Source organism: Castor canadensis, chromosome 7, assembly GCF_047511655.1.
Source record: "Castor canadensis chromosome 7, mCasCan1.hap1v2, whole genome shotgun sequence".
Lineage (NCBI taxonomy): Eukaryota > Metazoa > Chordata > Mammalia > Rodentia > Castoridae > Castor > Castor canadensis.
In genome coordinates this window covers 20,654,374-20,662,266 of record NC_133392.1, presented here as the reverse complement: position 1 = coordinate 20,662,266, position 7,893 = coordinate 20,654,374, and positions in this window count along the sequence as shown.

Sequence of the window (7,893 nt, the reverse complement as noted above, 5' to 3'; positions counted from 1 at the left end):
GGCCAATAGGAGAAGGGGACCAGGAACTAAGGCAAAGGTTAGATCAAGAAGAATTAACCTAGAAGGTAACACACACGCACAGGAAAGTAATGTGAGTCAACTCCCTGTATAGCTATCCTTATCTCAACCAGCAAAAACCCTTGTTCCTTCCTATTATTGCTTATACTCTCTCTTCAACAAAATTAGAGATAAGGGCAAAATAGTTTCTGCTGAGTATCGAGGGGATGGGGGGGAGGGGAGGGGGCGGAGTGGTTGGTAAGGGAGGGGGTGGAGGCAGCGGGGAGAAATGACCCAAGCATTGTATACACATATGAATAATAAAGAAATAAATAAAAAGGGGTCCAGGTCCGAGCCCTAGTTCTTTACTAGCTCTCTCTGTGACTTGGTGAGTCATTTCATCTCTCTGGTTCTTACTGAACTCATATGTAAAAGCAACAGTGTTGTTTAAGGAGAAAAATAGGTAGGGAGTGGTTACCCCAGGTATGGGAGATAGACTGCAATGTACATAACTGGGGTTGAAGTCCTGTTGATGTCCCGTTTGTTGCTCTGAACATTGTTACATGAGAGTTTTCACCTCATGAGACGTCATAGATCTAGATTCTGATTATTGGTGCACTTTTTGTATGAACTCTGTTCTTCCATTTACATTAGAAACAGGCAAAAAAGGAATTAACCACTTCAAGTCGTAACTGGTAAGAGGTCAAGTATATACATGTAGGCAAATGCTTTTAAATGTGTTTAATCCTTTTATAAATTCCATCCCATGTAAAGAGAAAGATAACTATTGAAAGGGGGAAATATGTCAGCTGCAAATCATGATGCACTGCTTTGCATAGCAAATGCGTATTGATAGGACTATCTAACACAGACTTCCCCTTTGAAATATGGTTTAAATATTGAATACCCTGTTTAATTTAATGCCCTCTGTTTTGGAGCATTACAGCATTTAATAATTGCAATTGAGAGGCATTAAGCTGAAATCTACTGTTACCAAACTCCAGGATCTTAGCAATAATACTGTCACCCTGTGGTGCTATGATCCCACAGCACAATGTAATGGGATTTAAGAATGTTAAAATACAGGAGAATCAGAGCACAGGAAAAGGATCACAATCAGTCCTGTAACACAGGTCACACTTTGCCATTAAAGGAAAGCTTCTACTTTGATAGACACTAGGTTTATGAATGGCCTATAGATAATTGAAGATCAGGAGGAAGAACTCCAATAGTCCAGATACTGCAGAAACACAGGGGATTCCATTCATGAAACACCAGTGGAGGAAGAGGAATCCACTCAGGCCACTGTGGGCCAGAACCTCAGCCTTTAAACAGACATCAGGATATCTCAGAGCCCTCAAGAAAGCTCAACAGCAAGGACTATCCTCTTGAAGAACTCAGCACTTAAGAGAGAAAATTAGTAATGTCAGAAAACTGAAGTTTTATAAATGCAGTCCATGGGAGTACAGCTGTACAACTGCATTAGATCACTACCTATCCGTCCTCATAAAGACGAGCATATAGATAGATAGATAGATAGATAGATAGATAGATAGATAGATAGATAGATATCCTACAAACCAGCAACTCAGCTCCTCAGGATGTGCCCTGTACATCCTTCCACAGGTGCCTTCCACAGGTGCTGGTGAAGATGTGAATAAGAATGCTCATAGCAGCATTGTCTATCATTTCATGAGTATCAGAATGGATAACTAAATTATGATACATTCATGCAACTAAGTCCCATCAACCAGAGATCCAGATGTGACTTAGTTCTAGAATGATGCATATCAACATGCATCTCACAAATATGCATTTGATTATAAATGAACGTTTCAGAAGAATAAGATATTTTGCCAATTTTAAAATAGGAATAACTACCAGTTTTGATAGGGATCCATACATATGTAGTAGAAATTTTAAGAGTAAAGACAGAAATGATAATCACCAAGTTCAGTATAGTGACTTTCCTGAGAAAAGCGAAGAGAGATATGAATAGAGAGGGGCGTAAGGCATTCCTAATGTGACCTAATGGTAAGGTCACAAGTTTTCATCATATTAGGCTTTATGTCTCTTTTTTTGTTTTGTTTTGTTTTGTTATTTGAGACAGGATCTTGCTATGTAGCCCTGGCTGGCTTCAAACTTGTGACTCCTGTCTCTACCTCCCAAGTGCTGGAATTATAGGCAGGCACCACTATACCCACCCTTTGTGCCTTTTCTATATCTGATATTTCATTGAATTTTGTAAACAAAGTTGAAATTTGCTCATTCATCCATTCACATGTTTGTTCACTCAATAAATATTGAATGAACATCTACTTTATATCAGGTGCCCTTCCCAGAGCTTAAGAGGGAAATGAGAGAAGTAAAAAAGGTAGTCAGTAACCTCAAAAGTTTACAGTCTATTTGGAATGAAGGGACAGGGAAATTTAGACAATAGAATATGTATGTAACAATGAAGGAATTTGTGTCTGATAGGAAGGCACCACTTGAGTGAATAGCACACATAGAATCTGTGTCCCAGGCTTATAGCTGAATCTGAGAGAGATCCTGGTGACGACACAAGCCCAACTCCACAAAACAGAGGACATAAATTGGATTCTTGGCTCTTCCCTCCAGAATGCAGTACAATCCATTAACTTGGCAAGTGCTTCTATTCTGGCCTGGGCTGTTTCAAACACTTTTCACAGTAGCTGGAATCCTGCACAAAGGACAATTTTATGCTGTGTTGTGCTTATTTTTCAATATACATGTCACAGTTCTCACGGAGGTGTAACAGTAGTAGGGCTATATTCATCCATCATTGTAATACCCTGGGTTTGAAGAGCACTTCGCAGAAGCTCTTGTTCCCCAAGAGTACTTAATATAAGAGCATATCACTTCAGAGCAAGAGACTGTGCTATCCCTCATAGAACAATCAAGAGGCATTGTAGGAGGTTTCGGTTCCTCTTGTTGGCAACCATTTGTGTAGGATTGGGTGAGGGTGTCATTGGATGATGATATCATTGGTCATTACATGATACCAAAACTTGTACAAGGGAAGAGGGTAGGGCAGGTTCCTTGAATTCTTTCATACTCAAGGGAAAGGAGTAATTTACAACATTTTTATAGTTTATATGAAGCTAGACAGCAACAACCAATAACATAGAGAGTTGCATGCATACTTATTATTTGAGTCATAATTCCAAACATGTCCACCATCAATAAGTGGCATGCAGAAAGCCCATATGTAGTTAGCTACACTCACAGTTTGAAATGCTTTACTAATAGGCACATATGCCTTAACTTACATGTTCTAGCTTCACAGCTTGTCTAAGAGAATTAAATCTAACCCTCACACTGTGCAGATGAGTAAACGCAGACACAGATGGGTTAAACAGAATATAACCATTTATGGAAGAGCAGGCATAAGGATGCAGATCTTTTTGTTCCCCAGCACTAAGTTTCCAGTCTTCTATGCATGTAGATAGCCATGCTGATTCTTGGCAATAACTCAGAGGCAGTGGCTCCCACTTAGACTCACATTTGGGTTTGAAATTTAGCACTGATTCTGAAATGAGCTGAGTTTTCATTCATGAGCTGCCAGGGCTCAGTGAAGCCTGAACACATGAGGACTGTTGCTTTTCTCCCTAGATAGGATGAAGTATATGGAGTAGTAGCCTACTGTAGGCAGGATTCACAACCATGCATCCCAAGCTTAGAAATATTTTATAGCCATCATGCCTATCCTTTGTCAGTGGTGGCATCTATGCTGCAAAGTCTCATGGCAGCAATTATAAGAAACATGAAGCTTATTAAGCTCAGAATAAAAGGGCAAGGGTTTCAACTTCTCTTGAAATGTACACTGGAATGAAGCACTTAGTGTTTGTTATTTGTTTGTCTATTTTTGTTTTGACTACAGAGAAAGAGAAATAAAAGCTTGCTCTTCAGCAGGTATAGATCATGCACCTATAGGCAGCCTTAATGCCACCATAAATGCTCCTGCATCCCATCACCCACCTTAAAAGCTGGTCTTTTATCCTTTCATTGTTTCCTTTAAGCCTAAGTGGTGCTGCTATGGTGGAATTGCTCTGGAGAGCACAACTCTCTGGAGTCCAAAAGACCTTCATTCAGTCACAGATATACTTGTCACATTCAGTCACAGATATACTTGTCACTTGCATATCTTCTCCATGTGAGGACCTTTTGGGGCCAGCCTTGTCCCAGTCAGGGATCAGGTCACCTACATGTTCTGACTGACTCTAAGGAACAGGCAGAATTTGTAGGCCTAATTCAACAGCCTCTCAGGATGCTCAGGGTTTCACCTGAGTGCTCTCTGTTGACAAGAAGTACTGGTTTTCCCAACACATTTATCCCCAGACTTTGGATCCTCCTGTTTGGATGTCTCAGAGCTGCATGTGTCATCTTCCTTTGTTGATCATGGTTCCATGGACCCAGTACCTTACTATCTATTATTTACCCTCTAAGAATTGGATCAGATTTGGTGTTTATTGTGTGCTTAATGGTTTTACCAGAGATCAGTCCTATCACAAGCCATCCAATTTGCAGTAAACTGGCTGGAAAGACTATCCCTTCCATGATCTGACATGCCATCAAACATCAAGAGAAGGGCCACTTGCTGTTAAAAAACAGATGGTTTCATAAGGAGATATCTCATGACCCCATAGGACATAAGGCTACCAGAATAGGAAGACAACCAGGTTGTAACACAGGTACTGATTGAAGGTTCATGCCTTCATGGCATTTGTCCTTTCTGCTCCTCCTTAACTGGGTGAATTTAGAATAGTTACTCAACTTATTTGAGCTTTAATTCCATCAATTGTAAATATGAGAATATAATTTCACCCCATCTGTTGATGATCATGCCCAATATATTGTTTGATGTAATACATAATGGGTTTTCAACAAATGGTGGTTCTTACCCTTATCATCATTAATATAATATAAAAGTTTCTGAAAGATAGTAGTTGTCAAACAATGTTTGTGGAAGAGTGCTACCTATTTCAAGTCTTTTTCTTCTTGCAAATTTATGGAAAAACAAATGCCATCAATATTTTCACCTACTACTACCTTTACTGTATATATTTTCTTACCTTACTGTATATATTTTCTTTCCTGTTTCATGGAATTATCCCTATGGTTATTCCAGAGTCACAGAGAGCCCCATAGCTTAATGTCATAGTGACACTTAGGTATTTGGAGGCACCAAACAGTGTTTGCACTCCTCATCTCTTATGCCCTTCCAATAGCCAAGTGAGGCATCTGAACAGGTGTTATTCCATTTTTTTAGAAGAGGTCATTGACGATCATCTGACCAATTAAGTGTCAGAGGAGGGACCAGAGTGTCCATTGTATTGTTTTTCACCCTATTCTCTGGTTCCATATTCTAGGCTAAATCCTTTATATGCTGTAGAACTCATCAAAGCCTGTGAATCAGATAATCAAGAGCAACTATGTCACTTACAACACCGCTCATCTGTTAGGATTCTGTATTGAACAATGCCATTCTGCAGGGCATCAAACATCAGTTATCAGTATACTCAACCCTATATAGGGGACCCTGATGCACCTTCCTATCAATGAAGTACCTATGGTCTCTTTGGGGACACAAGTATAACTCTAATGATTTAAAAAAAACAGAGTAAGAGCAGATATATTTGTATTCACAATGTAGACTAAAAAGCATTAGAAGATATATTAGAATTAAAGTCCATGTGGACTGAGTGCTTGATTTTGTTTAATTTGTTTGTCACCCTTGAGTTTCAAGTTACTCATAAAAGGTTGTTTTGGGTATTTCACTCACAGAAAAGACCTAGAAATAGGTGAAGCAATGGAACAGTTGGACAAACAAGAATAATAGAATTACCTACTTAAGACCAGCTACATAAAAGGTATCTTTTTTTTAAATGAAGATGATTGAGCTATATTGTCTAGTGATACCCAATTGTGTAAAAAAACAATTTTAAATAAACAGGAAATTGTTTTTTAAAAAAAATACCAGTTACAGGTTGGAAGAAAAGGTTCTCCATTACACACACACACCACAGGTATCAACCTGATAGAGCTACAAACAAATGGCAAAAGGCATTACATTGTTTTTAAAATCAGTCTAATCCTGGAATGCAACTTTTTACTTTCTATTACTGCCATTTGGTTTGTTAAGATCCTTGATTTCCTGATGAACATTTATATGTCTGTGATATTGTGTAAATCAAAAAGAAATAAACCTCTGGGGAAAATGGTTAAGACATGGAAGATGTCAGTCCATTAGAGAAAGCCAATCCAAATAAAGGGGAATGAACCTCAGGAAGAACAGTTGAAAGACACCATGTCACTGTATTTCTTCATAAAATATATGTCTGCATAGAACAGAGACATTTGGATACAAGAGCTTCTGGAAAGTGGGAAGTTCTAAATATATTCACAGCTGTCTCCCCTCAGGGTATAGGTCTTACACAAAAGCAGTTTCAGAGTCTTATTTCAGTTGAAAGCTTTTTCCCAATTTGAAATGCGCTGAGATTCCATCAGGTAGAATCCATTGAGGATATTACTTCCTGCAATGATATATGATTCATTCATTCACATCTCTGAGCTATTTAGAGGAAATTATCCATGGGATTTTATCATTAGTTTAAAAATGACTGCAGTTGTTTTTCTGTCAGTATAATTTGAAACCACATAGGATCATTAGTTGGGAAAACATCTTTGAAAAAAGGTATATAACTAGTTCCCTCACTGAAACAGTATGATTTATGTTGGAGAAACACAGTACTGGAATTTATATTTTTAAGCACATGTCATCCTGATATCTGAGCCCTTCCTCTTCCTTGATGTACCCTACTACCACTAAATGGGAATTTGTTGGTTGAGAGATGCACAAAAATGCAAAATTATTTCTAGGGTGCAAAAACAGTTAATAGCTGCAAGATTATGTTGATGATAAACAATGTTTCCCTTTGCCCATGCAAGGAAAAAAAAAAACAGGAACACATTGCTAAGCTTCATTATTTGTTTCCATTATTCAACTGGCCATAAGCAGAGTTAGCTTGCTTTCTTGGTTTAGTGGCCTCTTTGAGGATAGTCAGTGTCTGACCGCTGACTGCTAGACCATGAATTAGATGGTAGATATAACAGTTACATCTGTGCCCAAATTATTGATGCTACTATCTTATTTTAAATCCTGTTCTTGACTTTTAGGTCACCTCTTCCTCTCTCCTCTACATGATAGTGAAATTCAATAGGAGATAAAATTCAGTGTGAGAGCTATAAATGTCATACTGTGATTTTTAGCATCTAGAAAATCAGGGCTAATGTGTGTTCAGAATCTCATCTTTTGTTCTCAGAGTATTTCTTACCACCTACCACCAGCTGAGTCATTCAAATCTTTCTCAAGAATGGAATAGCATCTTAAATAATTCCATAAACAAAGCAGAGATGGAAAATCAAGGGTAAGTGGAGCCAAACAAATTTAATAGAAGGAAAAGATGAGGGTTGGCTTGTCCATTCTTCGTGCCACTGTCAGACTTTGATTTTATGACTTGCACATATTAAGAGTTACACAGAGGTATTCAATTGCATTGATTCTTGGGGAACTGTGGCATCTATTCCACAGCTTTCCCTGATCCACCTGTGACAAGAGGGCTGGGAGCTCAGTCTCAGCTTTGTCAAGTTGTGAGTAAATCATTCACCCACTCTAAGCTTTAAAATCTTCACACATAAGTTTAAAGATATAAAAACTAATAGAATATTAAGAGCTAAATAAGACAAGATGTGCCTGTATACTAATCAAGCAGAGTCACCTTATATTATTAGGATTTTTTTCCTGTGAGCTTAATGGCTCACTTTTTAAATCAGTTTCTCTCCCTGATGTATAAATAAAGGAAAACACGTATCCCT